We start from the raw sequence: 17,954 nt of genomic DNA, 5'->3' as shown, positions 1-17,954 counted from the left end.
AATTTCTTGTATCTTTTCAAAAACTAATATTGCTTTACAGAAAATACAAAGCAAATGCACGTGATGATGTACGCGCAGAAAGGATGCGCGGTATTCCAGAAGGTGGTAGCGGGCTATATCAGTGTACGCAACAGGGCTACATCAGCAAATGCGAGAGGGCTATATCACCTGTGTTCTATCACGTTTTGTTCTATTTCACGCGAGTAAGGCTCAGCCAATCACAATATCTGTATAAGACGTGAGGTGTAAATAATACAGAATTATACAGACTCAAACAATTGTTGTGACAGTGCTTTACAGAAGGTACCTTGAATCATGGAGATCCATGCCTTAATGATCAGAATCAGATCTAATCATGGAGATCCATGCCTTAATGATCAGAATCAGATCTAATCATGGAGATCCATGCCTTAATGATCAGAATCAGATCTAATCATGGAGATCCATGCCTTAATGATCAGAATCAGATCTGCTCCATGATGATAGTTGCATTGAGTCACAGTAGGTCATAAATTGATTGTACTGTGATCAGTACATATTGATGCAATGATAGCTTAGGTACCACCTCCATATGCGCTTCTACTACCTCCATGCTGTGATCATAGAGGCACTTCCTTCCTCCTAGCTAGCGTACTTTACTCCATATAATTTGCCTTTTTTCCATGTAGCAGCTGGCAGTGTTCCTACCATTGCCATTACAAATTTGGAATAAATTGGCAAAATGTAATTGGATTAGCTGAACATATGTTATTCACAATGGCACATGATCTATTAAAATCTGACTAAGTGTATTCTTGAAATCTTTCTTTTATCTTATTGTTGAATGCCTTCATGTATTGAAGTATAGGTTACCAACTAACAAATGCAATGCAATGACCCTTTCGCCAATTCTTAGCATTTGAAGGTATTCCATGATTCTTCCATGATTTTCTAGTGCATGGTTATCAGACTATCCATTTCAATCGGTGAATACCTTATATCGTCTGTGTATCTTCAAAGAAGGCATGCACAATGATAGTTACCTTGAATCGCATAGGCATTGTTGTAATGGTGAGAAGACGGGAGATTATCTCAGTTTAAAGTGGATTTAGCTGGTGTTTTGTGAAGTGAGTTCAATAAAAATCCCTGAATGGACTGGCAGAGTGCGTCTATAGGTAACCAACACAATTTGCATGGATCAGGGTCCTCTGATAGGAATGGATAAATTCCAAAAGATTCTTATGTAAATTAGCCTCAAATCATAACAGTTCAAGTCAGAATTAGATATCCAATACAAGCAGTTTGACAATTTCAGTGAGGTATTTTGCCTTGTAGTTGTACAAAACATGGATACTCAAAAACTGGGATGGGACATCCATAAAATGTAATTTTCATGACAAATGGATTTATTTGCCTTGTGAGACCATGGACGTAAAAAAGAGACATCTATTTTCAGCTAAATGCAGAGTAAAGACTACACAATATAGTTATGACAAATGCTGGTATAACGTTATCTGATTTCACATTATTTATATCTTTATCATAGAGTTATGTGGTCCTCCTTTTTGAAGCAAGTAATCAAACTTGGTGGTTTTCCATTATTACATTTTTCAACTTTTATCTGGTTTTCCTGACATTGTACAATACTAGAATATACATCACATCTTTTGTTTTCAAGAAAAATTCAGTATTCACCTATGTTTTTTCACAAGTTAACGTCAAATAGGGATTGAATATACTTCGATAAAATTGCAGTGAGCATTACTAAACCAGACAAAGTACTTTTAAATGTACAGTAAATGAACCGCATATAATTATTTTGCATAACCTTTCACCTCTACAGAGGTCCAAGTTTTCCATATAAAGCAATTAGGGTAGTTCCAAAATTCAATTACTTTGGTAAGTCAGCTATATATTGAGTTTGCTCACAGTTCATACTTTTAAAGTCATTTGAGAGAGTGTGAAAAAAAATTGTGTGTGTGCTTTTCTTTGACCTGTACTGGTCCAGTATGGACCTCATAACAAGGCTTTTACTTAGCGATGTAAACACACAAATTTGTAATTTCAACAGATTTGGTGTCAAAAAATGTCATGAAACTGCTGATGAATCAACAGCAAGTTGTATGAATTTCATGGAAGGTGGTGCTGAACAGGACACAAACATTCAGTCTTGTGGAATGAGAATTGTAACTGATGATGGCATACCATTGGGTAAAATCGAATTCAAAGAAACAGATGAGCAGTATTTATTTGTATTTGTAATTGGGCTACTGTGAACAATTCTAAAATATTGATTACTGAACGTCTTAGAGTACCAGGTGTTGAAAAGGCTATTGTTAATATAATCTTTAGCATGTTTTTGTGGCACAATGATTGAGAACAGTTTACTTCCAGCCTGGTGAATATAGACATTGTGAACTATTGATGTAGTTGTAAGTATGATCCCTGAAGACCTCGATGGGTGGTAGCGTTCAGAGCTAACGCTATTCTCTGTCTTGAGGTATGTAAGAGTGCCTTCAACAGCATACTCCGAGTTCAAAAACCGAGTCGGACTTGCAAGTCCGAGTACTCGGACTTGCATACTCCGAGTAAAACTGCTTACTCGGACTTGTATACTCCGAGTGCATGGCCTACTCGGACTTGTATACTCCGAGTACATTACCTACTCGGAGTTGAATACGCCGAGTTACACTTGCTTGTAGAAAAACAATACTGGAAAAACAGAGGAAATATTCGATCTTGTGATAAAAATTGCAAACAGCGTATACAGTACATGTACTTTCAGTCGCTCAGAGAAAAGAGCGATCTCTCTGCTGTGTAAAATACCATCTTGTACAACACGCTCAAGTCATTGTCGTTGTCGAGTGTAGCTACCGTCACGCAAATTATTAGTTTGTCTTGTCTTTTCGTTTCATTACCGGATCAGATCCTGATTTGGTACATGACTTGAATTGGTCACAACAACGTTTCATGATCACCGCGCGAGCATCGCGGCGAATTACGTGTAACACGGACGCCATTATCGAATGACCTGTCGACCTGTGACGTCATGGCCTTGGTTTGCTGGCGTTGCAAGGCCGTGATAGACTTGCCCATGCATTTTAGGCATATTGATGTCTTGATAAAATAATTAAACTAATAATTTTTCAAAATAAAATGAGCACAGTGCGCTCGTGTATAGTATGAACCCAGTGCGAGTGACCACTTGGTCGTAAACAATGACCTGACTTGACCTGTGATGTCAGGCATTGATTTCGCTAGTGGAACGATACTGTGCGATATCGAACTGAGTAACTGGCTGGACTTGCCTGAAGTTTATTGGTTTTCTGTAAATGTAACGTCAATTAAAGTCATCTTTCAAAAAACTTCGCTGCTGGCCGTGGCAGCAGCTTTCTTCTGAGGTTAAAATCATGGTCGCTCCTTGTGGAGGGACCGTGGCTAAATATGCATTGCGCAACAGATTTACAAGACATCGTGAAAATGAAATTCTTTTTTTCAAAAGAGCAGATTTTCGACATATCGATCCGCGCTAGCCGTATTAAAACTCCGTGAGTAATAAAGTACCTTTTTCCGACAGATCGTTTCTTGAACGGTATGGCAAAATATGCATTTATAGGAACACGTATCGGTGTATTCAAGTCTGAGTAGGCCATGTACTCGGAGTATACAACTCCGAGTAGGCCATGCACTCGGAGTATACAAGTCCGAGTAAGCAGTTTTACTCGGAGTATGCAAGTCCGAGTACTCGGACTTGCAAGTCCGACTCGGTGTTGGAACTCGGAATGTATGGTTTGAGATACTCCTACATACCTGCTGTCTTCCATGGGAAAACTTCTCAAGTTATGAAAAATGGAACATGTGTTCATTTCTGATTGGGTCAAATGTGTTACTCGAAAATTCAAAGTGATCAAGATGTCAAAATTTCATGACATGAATTTATCAATGAATCTACATCAGATGTACAGAATATTTGAAAGACTGCATTGGTTGAGGAAGAATGACCTTACATATTATTTATAGTACTGAACAAGGATGTAAATTTGTATCATAAAGTAGGTAATGCTGAAGCAGATGAATTGGGTCTGAGGAAAAAACTAAAAAACTACTTTCAAGATATGCTGTAAACAAACACCATCTGGTTTCCTTGTGTTTTGAAGCTGCTAAACTCCTTTAAAAGTTCTTATCATACCAAAACCACTCTGCCAGAAAATAAAAATAATTTTATATATTCCACCACAATTCAGTTACAATAGAGGAGATGCACTGTGATTAAAATCCACACAAAATTCATGGACCTGGATTAGCTCCTGCTGAAAGCTGATAATACTGGTATTGGACTAAACTTAATCATGGCTGGCTTAAGCTGCATAATCCTCTGAAGACAAAAGGCTGGTCTGATAGCAGACTGATCTGGTATCAAACCAGTCTGGTATCTTAATAACAGTCACAGCAGTGCCATGAGCCATGTCTGTGTTTGGTACACACTCCCTCTGATTGGTACAAGGAGATGAACCACCCTTTGTTAGATGACCTTTGACTCTTTAAAAGCACATTACTCCTTCATTACACTTGAGTTGGCATTTAATGACATTAAATTGGATCTAAATGAGAGATATATTTGTATTGATGTGAGGGTGTGAATCTGTGCAAAGGTCCATGCCAACACCTGTCCTGTCTCTCTTCTTTTCGTGCAAAAAGATGCATCTTTGGTAACCATAGTTACAAGTATATGATGTCAATATGATAATGAAAGATCAATAACTGTAATAAAACAACTTTCCTTTGTACTGTACTGTACTGTACTGAAATGAATCAACAAGTCATGTCCAGGTGTGGTATCAGTGATGATTGGAGTTACCTAAAGTTTATGTTACTACCTGGGTTCATACCTTGTGATCAAATCACACTTATTAATTTTATTGTTTCAATGATAATGTATTTAATACTATCAGTTCAAAGATAAAATTTCAACATTGATCCATGAATATTTGTGAAATTTGTTTTCAAACATCAAGGTTATGATCCAACATATATGAAAAAGCAAATGCTAGACACAGGCTGACATTCACAGTTCATATGCTAATCCAGGTAAACTATTATATTATATGGTTCAAGACTAATATGATTTTCCCTGACTATTTTCACCATTAACAGATGAAAAAGACTAAACATACTTATATTATTAGCAACACAAGTACACAATTTACTCCAAGGTTATTCTTTTTGAGATGCATTTCATTATTTTGTTATGGACTGGGACATTTCTGTAGTGGTTGTGAAGGAACCTGTAGCAGGTAAATATACCAACAATAGACAGGTTTGGCTTCACGTTTTATGTGAACGTGAACGAGTAACATCACAAATTTCTGCAAAGATGTCATCAACTTGTGTGTATGTTCTCCACGTACACGGAGTCAGCATCGCATATTTATGTGGAAACAGCTGTTTTCATGTAATTTGTAAACATGTAAATTTATTCTCATCTTTAGGTATCAAAACATAATATAAACTGTGAATCATTCATGCTCGTTGTTAGTTGGATATATGATAGTGACATCCTCAAAGGTATTCATGTATTTTCGTTATTTTTATGTGACATTTCATGTGTTTAGGGCATACCAGGTAACCATTTAGCTATCCCTGTGATGTGGAAACAGACTCCGGGGACCCGAGCCGAATCATTTCTTGCGCGTGCCACGAGAACAGGTTACGCAATGCGTAGCCAAACAGATTTTTGCTCGTGAACGTGTATGCCAACATGAATTCTACGGGTTCACGTTCACATAAAACATGTAGCCAAACCTGTCTATTGTTCCTCTGTAGTGATGGCAATGTAGACATGTAGTCCTGAGTTCAGTTGTGATGGAGGAAGTTAAAATGGACTTGGGAAATCTAGAGATTACACAAGGTCCTCCTGGAGCAAGAGTCAGGTATTTATTTACCACTGTCTCATCCATAAGACTTTTATTGCTCCAGAGAAACTACTTCTTTAGTCTAGGTGCACTATAATGCTAGGCAGGTTAACCCCAGGGCCTTTGCAAGGATGGATTTGTGAGAAAAATAGATAATGTATTGAAATCCCAAATTAAGTGAAGATTTTTCTCCGTAATATTTAAATCTTCATGAATAAAACATCTTGTGATAAGAGTCTTTGTAGAAAGTAATACTCAATGTATTATGGGTAGAGAGAGATTTCAGAAGACTGGTATATGGGTAGAGAGAGATTTCAGAAGACTGGTATATCGTCTTAAAGACTTGTCAAAAAGATCAAAGAGTTTCTTTCTGTGATTCTTGAAAGGTGATTGGAATTTTTCACGGTGTTTTGTGTTGAATGTGTGCACACAGCCAAGAGTGGATAGCATTCATATAATACATGTAGCCTTCTATTAATCTGAACTTGCTGTGTTTGCATCCCTAGCTGAACTGGAATTTTTCACCACTATGTGACATTAACATGTGAAGTAATTGTGGATTGATAATTTTCAAACTCCACAACAAATATGTCTGAAAGGAATTTCTACTTGCAGAGATGAGTCATGTGCTTGATAAAGTGTGATTTCAAACTCTTATAATTTGAAATTACTCATGGGATGATATGTATTAGTGAAATTCTTGTACCTTTCAATGTGTTATATGTGCACTTGATATGTGACAACTAGCAGGCATAAATGCAACATATATTTTACCATGGAGTCAAGAGTTCAAATATTGGTAAACTTTGGAACCTTCAGGAGCAATTTTGACTGAGATATGGGGTACACCATAAATTCTGTAATGTACTCATTGGTTGCCAGAGATTTGTCAGTTTAGCTCATGCCGTATGTTGATGTCATGTACATGGATGTACATATATGTGTAGTCTGTAAATGTAGGATGTACAGTACTAATTGCTCAAGCTGATGTCAAATTTGAAAACCTTTGGAAATGATATTCCATGATGATGCAGAAAATGTCACCCTTTCCTGTTATAGATTTTTAAGGATCTTTGAATATGCTGAAAAGTCAGAGATCAAGAGATTGGGAGATATCTATCAATCTATAATATTACATAACTATTACATAAATATTACATAAGTGATTGGGAGATATCTATCAATCTATAATATTACATAACTATTACATAAATATTACATAAGTGATTGGGAGATATCTATCAATCTATAATATTACATAACTATTACATAAATATTACATAAGTGATTGGGAGATATCTATCAATCTATAATATTACATAACTATTACATAAATATTACATAAGTGATTGGGAGATATCTATCAATCTATAATATTACATAACTATTACATAAATATTACATAAGTGATTGGGAGATATCTATCAATCTATAATATTACATAACTATTACATAAATATTACATAAGTGATTGGGAGATATCTATCAATCTATAATATTACATAACTATTACATAAATATTACATAAGTGATCGGGAGATATCTATCAATCTATAATATTACATAACTATGCTCTATTACAATTTTTGTCATCATAAATGACACTTGTGATATTGTGTGTTAGAATGTTTTCAGATACATGTATTGATGAAACCAAATTTGGAAATATTTTATTATTTCTCTTTTGTGAATTGTTCATGTACATATCACATCTTGTCATTGCATGCATCTGTTTGTATTTTAATAAACCAATCCATCTGTGTTCTTGAAATTAAAATGCTGAAAATCCATCTGTGGAAAATTCACTATTTTTTGAAGGTATTTCATAGTTGCATGCATAGGACTTGAGGACCAGGAGATAGAGGTATCAATTCTCTCTTCTACCTCTGATAATATAATATTTGAATGGCAACCATCAAATGTGGTCTATACATATAGTAATAGTATTGTTGTGACTCAGAAAGCTGCATGCATGGTTCTACCATGATGGAGGAACCATACTGCATGTAAAGTGACCGTACCAATCTGTGTACATAAATTCTTTTACCTGTAAATTCAAATTCACTCTTGTCAACAGAACAGTAGACATGCCACAGGTGAGAGTTAATTGTATTTGGTGTAGTTAATGGCAGTTAATTCCAGCTTATGAGCTGACAATTGCTACCTTCACTGTCAGAGATAATCCTTTGATCTAACAGATTATTCCAAGCACATTGTCAAACAGCATGCTATTTGAGTGTCACCACATTTCATTGTATCAATAGATCTGTCTAGTCTTATCTTGTATAGATCAATAGCAAAGTGATATTAATCTTGTTACATTCAACATCTTAGACAGCAAATAGACCATTTTATAGAAAAGTGTGAAAAGCTTCTAAGAATGCTCTTTTTGAATATTTCCTGGTAAATACCATGTTAAAGATGAACTGAAAGCAGTCATTCTCAATGCTTTGTGGTACCATTGAAATGTCAGTAGTCTACCAAATTGTGTAACTATCTTATCAATGATAGCATTCAATATTTGCAGGTTTAGGGATTGGTTCATATTCTGTCTGTCTCTTCTGTAGTCAGTATTGAGTATTTTTTCTTGCCTGATCCACGGTCACTCCACAAATTATTTTGGAGAGACCGCCGTGCCTGATCCCATCTTCTCTACTAGGCTTCATTGTCAATCATTGACAGTGTATGTATTGATAATGAAGATTGTTATCTATTCTACAAACTCTTAAAAAACCAATGAAAAATGCAAACTGTTCAAGAGGCACTTCACACCTGTTACCAATGGTTTTCCAAGATCCTAGAATTCTTGTTTACAAGTGAACGGACAATGATGTTCACAAGAAAGATGTTCACAAACAATTTCTTGGTGGACATGTGGGCAATTTTTCGATCATTGGTTGATTGGAAAATTACTCTTTTGCTCGGCAGGCAACTTTCAAAAAAGAGTTGGTAGGTTGATTGGGAGACTGGCCCCAGTGACTTAGCTTTTCTTTGCAGCAGTTTATACTGGTTAGTGAGCCATCGCGTTAACCCCATAATCTCTGTGACTGCCAAGCACTGACACAACAGTCTACTGAAGTTTATTTCTTCAGTTTATTCTGTATTGATATCTTTAATATGTCCACAGACTTCGAGCAAGTCTGGTGGGTTGGGAGCAGTATTCAGTTCATTTTTGAGAGTAAGGGGGGTGGGTAATTCATATAATGGCAAGAGGGCAGTTGGGAATTACAGTTTTCTATTGAAAAGAGAACCAACATGAAGTTATTATTATTATTATTATTTAATTCTTAAGAAACGCACTACACATACGTCTCAGTGCATTGTACATACTATAAAGGACAAAAAAAGACAAAGTTATCAAATAGTAAAACAACTCAGAATTGACTTAAAATTAAAAATGATGAATTAAAAATTAGAAAATGAGATAAAATATAGTGTCCAGTAAAACCGAGTCCAATAGAATAAAATATAGAAATGAGTAGTCCCTGTAAAAACATAAATGGACCTATGAATAGTACTTAGTAAAAAGATGTGTCTTTAAACCACGTTTAAAACAGTCAATAGTTTGAGCAGTACGAATTTCAACCGGCAAAGAATTCCATAAATCAGGTGCACACACAGAAAAGGCTCTTTGACCGTACGCTTTATTAAACTTCCCTCGTGGTGGCACTAACCGTACAGAGTTCGATGATCGCAGGTCTCTGGATGGGACATACATTTCGGTCAGTTCTTTCAAGTAAAGTGGTGCGATTCCATGAACAACTTTAAAGGTAAGTAGCAAAACTTTAAATATAATGCAAGCCTCTATTGGAAGCCAATGCAGATCAGTTAAAACTGAAGTTCTCGTTTAAAAATTTGTTGTAAGATGAGGAAACTAGTTGGCTTGAAGGGAAAGTCTTCAAATTGTAACAGGAGTGCTCCTATTGCAATGCTGTTTAAATACAACCCCAGTGACTCCATGTACATGATGTATATATGTATGTAAAGCCACTGTGTTTCTAAACCAGTTGGTTGGCTTCCCCTGTGGTGTTTTAATACCACAGCCATTTAGAAAGTGGTAGTCCGCCATTTGATACATTATTTTCTGACTACACCGTGGTAATTATCTCAATTACCCAATGTAATGCCTATGAAGGAAGACTTACTGTAGAGTATATACAACAACATGGATTGTATTGGGCATCATTTTACAAGTGGTATAGCCACAGATTGATGATGTCAAATTGCCATGCACAATACACAGTGTCATAATTACAAGGTGTCTGTGTTTTGTGTACGGCGATTTGACGTCATCACTTTTTGGCTATACCACTTGTAAAATGATGCCTTGTATTGGTCTCTGCGTAACAAATTATAATGTGCAAACAAACTTTGAACGGAATGAACGTTTAATTTCATTTTGTATTGTTTCTCTTTATCTCATATTTTGAACCCCAGGCAGTTGGAAGTGTCATAATACAGTTTTTTTTCTCCTATCAGAGGTTCCCAACATTTGCAGTCCACTCTAAGCATAATATTGTCATTGACTCTTTGTTGACATGGCTGTGTAGAGCAGGAGAAATATCATCAACAGAGTGACTCTTTTGTTAATTGGTACTTCTTTGAGGAAAATAAATAATAGTGGAAATATTCACTACATATGTCAGTGTGGTATCCTGTAGGTGTGCATGCTATCAAAATCTAAATGCCTTGAATTTTTAGAAATCAACAACTCAGTAATGCACAGCTTGTCATGTCTGACAACTGTAAACTGATCTGCATGACTGAGATGCTTGACCAAGCCGACATTTGGTCTTGTTGCCTGAACTACAGGTACATGCCCTGTGTACATAAGATCTGCATGACTGAGATGCTTGACCAAGCCGACATTTGGTCTTGTTGAGTGAACTACAGGTACATGCCCTGTGTACATAACCCCTGCAGAATTCTCAACATAGCTTGTAGAAGAGCAAAGCTATTGAAATGGATATTGACCCCAGGCCAGGTTGGAATAACAGGATCAAGTTACCTTTTGAGGGCATAATTGGTCAGATGAACCTCCTGGAATGTAGCATTTAATGTGACAATATTTTGACAGTGATAAACTTGAAACAAAAAATATCAGTTTTACTCTGGCCATTCTGATGTTCTGCTGCATGCACTTGTGAATATGCTTAGTAACGCTTGTCTCTATAAAGTCCATCTCTTCAGACCTGAGTTGCTGCTGACACAATTTGATAAATCCAAGTAAGGTGCACTACTGGTAGTAGAGACAGACATGGCGGTGAGTGAAGAGATGAAAGTCTGGAGACTATACCAATGCATTCCATTATGATGATGTACATGTAGCAGGCAGAGTGCTGAATTCAAATATTATAAATGACCCTTGACCTAACTCAAGATGCATTTCAGTTGCCTGATCTCCTTACAGTATTTTCTATGTATTTGGAACTTGCAAAAACTAAACCGTAACTTCCTCTTTCATTTTCTTCTTCAAAATCACAACACTACTTTTATGCAGAAAGTTGTGACCTTCAACAGACCTACAACTATGATGACAGACCTGCGTTGTTGTAGATCTCATTTCAGGACGGTGAAATTTGGAAGATACAACCAGTCAGCAAGTTGATGAACACTTTTTATCCTAGTAAACTGCAGCAATAGCTTCATTCTACCTATCTCACAAACACTGTAGTTTTTTACCTTCTCGTGTCTATTTATAGACAGAGAAGGTATTAGAGTTGAAAACCAATATGCTGCTGTCAAGAACTTCCGTCTGTCAAGACTTCCGTCTGTCAAGATCCGTTGACGTCATGCCATTGTGATGGGTCATATCATAAACTGGTGGGGGTGTTCATGGCTCAGGTGAGGTGTGGGAGAACGAGTTTGAGCTATGACAAAAATCAAAAGGGACTTAGCGGCATAGCCACAGTGTTAAGCCTTTCTCCAAGGTTTCTTAGTTGACTACAATCTATTACAGACTACTGAGCTGACGTTAGGGGTACTCACTTTGTGTTTGCTCACTCTGTGAGCGCTAGTGTTTGGTACTGAGTTGCGTGGATATCCCCTCATGGCCTCACGTGATCTGGGCCTGTTGCATAATCTGCAGAGATGATCATATGCCTCCGAGTCTGAAAACTGTCATTGTGTAAGCCTGTCGGCATTTTCCTTGCATTTTTTCTGATTTAATTTTGCAAAATATCGGCGAGTACCTCAATATTTCAAGATAACCCTTTCTTCCCAATCGTTTCCTGGAGTTTCAGAGTCATATGAACGAAAATGAGTGAAAGTTTTAGACAGGAAAATCGGACGTCGGCCATGTTCAATGTTTACAGTACAATCAGAAGTTTACGTGGAGGAATTAACCAACAAACACAGGAGTGTTCATGATGCCCGCCCTCTAGAGGCAGACCCTCCTATATGAAGTACCACATTTGATGCTTGTGGAAAGCTTGACCACACAATGGAGCTCGAGCATTTAAACTTTTAGAAAATGACAAACTGAATAAGAAGGTATTCAGAAAATGTCAAATACTGAGGAAAAATGCGCAAATATTCAAAATAAACAGGTTAACTGATTGGTCAGCTATAAAAACAATGAAAATGTTTATGATCAAAAGTTTTTGAGATGCGCACATTTTAACAAATACAGAAATTATTAACATTATAAATAAAGACCAAACTATTTTTTCAGGGATGGGACAGGTTGGTAATGAGGGGTGAGAGACAAAGGCACTCCTATTGCTGCATGTGGATGCAGCCACACCATTTCATTTACAGCATACTTATTCACTGTGTTGTGTTCAAGTTCCATATTGTACTGACTGTCACACAAGGATAACATAAGCAAATCAAATCAAATTAGAAAAGGATCAATGCTGTTGTGTGGATTTTGCTGAACATGGCTGATATTTCGCCCTATATATTTGGTATCCAGCAAAGGCATATTTTGATGTAAAGTCAAAATTAACACTACATTGCTGACAATATATTTTACCGTTTCTGCATGAATTTTTCTTTTTAAATTATAGTATATTAGTACTTCAAACAGATTAACAATTATCGTGATGTCAACCCATAATTTTACATCACAAAGACTGTAATTCTGCCAATTTTTTTTGTTTTTCAGTCATTTTATAAATTTTGCACTGCACAAGATGATTGAACAAATTGCAATGTTTGAATTTGTAAACTCAAAGAATAAAAATCCTTTGGTCACAAATTAAATTATTTTTTGAAAAGAAATTTACTTTTAAACACTTTTAGCATATATTCTTTACACGGTCATGTATTTCAAGGAAAATATGCCTATTAAAAACAGTAATTTCTTCACTTTCAATTTTTTTTCAATACTATGACAATTATCAGCCATGAGGTTATACAAACACAAGACCAGATAAGCGTTTTTCATCATTTCCACAGGACTCTTTGGAAAATCCATTAAAAACAGTTAAAAGTGACTGGAAATGATCACTTGGTATACATTTAATTTACAGATGCCAGGTTGTGTATTCAAGTTCACATGCACTCAGGTCAGTAAGGAAGTGCATCATTACTATTTTGGACTGTTAATTCTTACTTCTGAATTGTTTAACTTTTTTCCACATTGAACTATCTTTAGGCAGTTTATACTGTAGCTTAGAATTTTTTTGATTGATGTATTTAATCATCCTTTGGGTTCTTTGGGTCCATATCCCACCTCATGCCCCTACATCATCAACTATTTACCAACAACTCCATGCCAACAACCAATTACCTGACCTGGCCACACATTAGAGAAGGTACAGCGTCATTGACGATGATTTTCTTTCTACAAATGAGTGTTTTTCAGCTGTTTTTGAAATCCCTGAAAGTACAAGTCTTGTGATCGGCACATCATTTTGTAAGGTAAAAGTCCTGGCAAGTTTATCAGTGCAGTCATCAGTTAATTTGTTGTTATTTTTACAAGTTTCTCCTTCTGTTGAATATGTACAACATCTTTGTCAATTGTTTCAAATGTCAAGGGAATATTTTATTGGTAGGTATTAATGACTTTGAATGCAGATATTTGTAGTCTACAGACCTCATCGCTTCGCTCCTCCCTCTTGTTGCAACTCCATGGTAAGTCCTTCACTCTCAATCACTTACGGCGCCCTTTACCATAATTATTATGCATGAGTGAAGTGACAAGGTCTGGAAGGTGAGGCTAGCCTCCACATTGATATACATGTGAAGTAGCTTGAGGTAACATCCAAACTCAGGATGTTGTTTTACTATGCTGGACTTTAATAGTATAAAAAATGTAATTGTCTCACTAATATATTTTGAATTTCTTTTTAAAAGAAATTTACTTTTAAGTTTGTAACAGGTATCTTCTGCATAATTGGTATTTTGACGGGTCTTTGCACTGAAATATGTATATTCTATCCAGAATTAAGTTTCATCATCCTTAATACATAGTGATATTTATTATTTACCGGTATGTTGTTTTCCACAGCCATTCAGTAAAAGGAGCTACAGAAATTCACTTTATACTGTTATTTTCTTGTAAAAATTTGTGACAAATTCTATTAATCACATTCACAAATTCATTGCTTTCCAAAACAAAAATACAGGATTTTGTCAAAATACATTCTTACATATTACAGTAACAGGTAAATGAAAGTATGATGTCATGTGGTAAGGCTGGCTTTTCAACATTTTCAGAGTTAGCAATGCCTTTTTCAGTTTAAGTGATGTACAAAGAATTCAAAGCAGTTCCCGTCACTTTGTAAACTCAATGTTTGTTGTGTTTTGTTGGTAGGAATCAATGTAACAACTAATATCCTTAATGGTAATGACCCATTGGTTGTGTCACAGAGGTGTTGCAGTGAGTTGTCAGTCTTGGTAGAGTAGATAGTACAATTTTACTCAGGACTGAATTAGGACTGAATTACTCTGAAGGTAAGTTGATGATTTCTTTTTTTAAATTCTTAAATTCTTCCATGTTGTCTCTGGAAAGTGTTTGAATGGTAGTCTCAGTGCAGGGTCTTTGTATTGTCAATTTGACACAAATCATGACTCAAACAGTTCCAAGTATTAACTTTTTATCTTTAATTAAATGAATGCATCCTACATTTCTGTTGATATTAAAATGGTGAAGATTCAAATGTTTACTGTCACTGATAATCACAGTTTATACCATGAATGAATAATTAATCATAGATGGTTATATATTTGAGTTGTGGGGACTTGGTTTTGATGTTACACTGCAATAGATTTCATAAGTTTTTGTACCAAAATCAAAAACCTTTTTAGTCTTTTTTCAAAATGTAGTTAATGGATCTTGATGATAGACTTAATGAGTGGTACGTTTCTTAATACAAACATTTGTGGGGGGATACTCAAGGCGTTGCTATAGTAATTTACCATTGTAGCAGTCACACATGTCATCAGCGGATCCAATAGACTTGTATTTTAAAGTTCCTTGAGATTTTTATTTTGGAATGAGAATGTCAATTATATTTATCATTTTATAAATGTTGGACAGTTGAAAAGTCATCTGATCATGTGGACTACACAGCTGAATGCACTGAATGAATACAGAGGGTGTATGTAATCCACCATAGATCATGGAGCATAGTCTGTGGAGATTATCAAGATTTCCATAAAACTGACCTTTTAGCAGCATGGAAAACAATCATAATACATTCATACCACTGTTTACAATACTGTGCATACATTTACCTGAGGGAGATATACCTTAGGGCATAATCTTGGCAAGACAGGTTGAAATGTGCAATATATCGTGAATAGAAGATTATACACATTGAAACCTCTATATCATGAGGTGGAGTGGGGTTACGTGAGCTTTCATGGCATTGATGAATAACAACATATCATGAGTGGTTGATTACGTCCACAAAGAAAGAACCAGGTAATACAATCCACCATGGACTGTGGTACATTCATGAATCTACCAAGCATATCACAACAATGTTATTGTTAGAAAGATGTGCTCCACCAAGATTCTTCAAGTTTGACTCATTAAAATTGCTTTGATATGAAATCAACAGCAGCCTCTCTGGAAATACTGCGCTCTCTCTAACGTTTGATTCAGATTCATTTATTTTAGACATTTCAGATTTTAACCCAGTCAAGCAAATAGCCAGGAACTTCATTTCTTATTGAGTCATAGAAAGTAAATTTCCAAATCAACAATTTTGTTTTCATGCAATGATTAGTATTACTCAGTTGTTGTTAACGGTATGACTAGAGAGCTGACTTTTGGTTACAAAAGAGGCATTTGAAATTGACTGTCAGTATTGACTTTTAAAACATCCCAAAGTGGTCAACCTAATTATTTCTCAGACAAAACTGTTGTAAATGCAGTAAAACAATTCCAAAGTAATCATTACTGACCCAGTTTACACAGGTGTGTGGTTCCTACCAGACACAATGATGCCTCTCACAGGTCTGGTAGATTTAACACAGTGTTGTTACAGGTGTGGCTATACTGTATCCATTACCTTTCTATGGCTTCTATTACAATCTGTGATTATCAGAGCCTATCCTTTAATCACAGTGTGTGGTAGATTTTACATAAACATCCGATGAAGGACTGATGACCTCTTCATTTACCTTTTCAAGTTGCCTTTCATATTTAAATACCTCATCATTTTGTTTCTATGTGTACCGGTATGTATGTATAGATGAATGGAAGAGCTGATGGAGGCATATTATGTTTCAATGTATGGCTGGATAGATGGATTGATGAATGTATGGATGTATGTATGTTGATGTGTGTGTGTGTGTGTGTGTGTAAAACCAGCAACATTTTATGAAGTTCTTAAAAGAAACTGAATAGATTTCTCCTTATTTGGAAATGCAATCACGTTGGCGCTTGACGGTATGAAGGGATGATCTGTTTCAAGGGGAATGGATTTTTCAAACAAGAATTTCTGGCACTTTGGATATTGTACTCCATAGAATGTACCGGTGTGAGAAATGGGGACTATACTGCCCTCCCCCCACAATCCATGGAATGTATTTTGTTATGAAATCTAACAGAGCAAAAAGCAATTAGCACACCTATTTCTGGCACCTATGATAGGACCTTGTGATTAAACTATTTGTATTAGAAGCAATTTGCCAGCCAGGACTTGTTAACTACCAGAAAACGTGTGTATAACCTTTGTAGTGATAATTTCTTGGTTCAATGGGTCTTTTTCTTTAGATTTAAACAAGGCCCACTTGTGGTCATTTGGAGTGAATCTGTGAGAAGCTCTCAGCCTAATGTCGTCATTTCATTATCCACTGCTGTGTTAATCCAAGCATCTCTGTAGTGTAAGGTGCCTTTTATTTGTAATGTTCAACAAAGATGCCGTTCGTTGGTAGTCCTCTTCATGTTCTTTGAATCTCTTAGCATCAACAGAACTCAGTTCTGAATCAAAGCCTCAGCTTCACGCATGAATAGGCGTAGCTCAGTTTGTGATTTTGCTGGATATTTACTGAAAACTTCTGGAACAGTGGACAAACCTTGGAGCTCAGAACGGTAAACTATGTTGTAATAAAGCAAAGAGGATGAAGTGTAAGGTTTGTGAATAGATCACAACATCAAGGGGTATGGTATCTGTCTCACCTGAAACCAGCGGGTAGTCCCACTAATAAGCTCAACCCCTGCAGTTTACGAGGTCAAAGGACCGCCTTCCCCTTTCAAGTTTTGCCATGCTTCTCTTGAAGTGGTCATGCAGAGATAATTGAGACTTGAAAATCCTGCTGCACTGTCACCCAGATGAGCTGAATAGTTTCCTTGTCAATGGCAAACCGGCAAGTTTGGCAACACAGTAATTTAAACCAATGGAGGTTTGGTTTGTTTAGGCCCATGAGTTGTTTACCATCATATCAAAATGTTATTGGTAGGTCTTGTTTCTCATCAAAGGTCATCTTGAAATGTCAAAACTTAATTATTTATCAATCCATGTTTTCCTGCAGCTGGTAGTTTAACCAACAACTGTGCAGTAGAAATATGAGTTGCTAGAAACAAATCAAAGAAGTTGCCGGCGTAATTTGAGTAACTTCTGAGATACTCCGACATACTTGTAGACATATGCTTCATCAAGGGCA

General features: G+C 36.2%; 1 protein-coding gene across 3 annotated transcripts in view; it reads left to right on the top strand.

The window, feature by feature from the left end:
* LOC139139800 (ly6/PLAUR domain-containing protein 6-like) overlaps positions 1 to 17,954 on the top strand; it is a 97,371-nt gene that overhangs the window by 3,029 nt on the left and 76,388 nt on the right. The window contains exons 1-2 of one of the 3 annotated variants that reach the window (XM_070708724.1): positions 5,803 to 5,909; positions 14,653 to 14,792. The exons of 1 other annotated variant lie outside the window; for it this stretch is intronic. The gene's annotated coding sequence lies outside the window, so the exon portion shown is untranslated. Of the gene's footprint in view, positions 1 to 5,802; positions 5,910 to 14,652; positions 14,793 to 17,954 lie in introns of those variants that run through there. One more of the 3 variants, XM_070708722.1, reaches the window with a different exon arrangement.

Source organism: Ptychodera flava, chromosome 9 (assembly GCF_041260155.1).
Source record: "Ptychodera flava strain L36383 chromosome 9, AS_Pfla_20210202, whole genome shotgun sequence".
Lineage (NCBI taxonomy): Eukaryota > Metazoa > Hemichordata > Enteropneusta > Ptychoderidae > Ptychodera > Ptychodera flava.
This window is presented reverse-complemented; position numbering and strand designations above follow the sequence as displayed.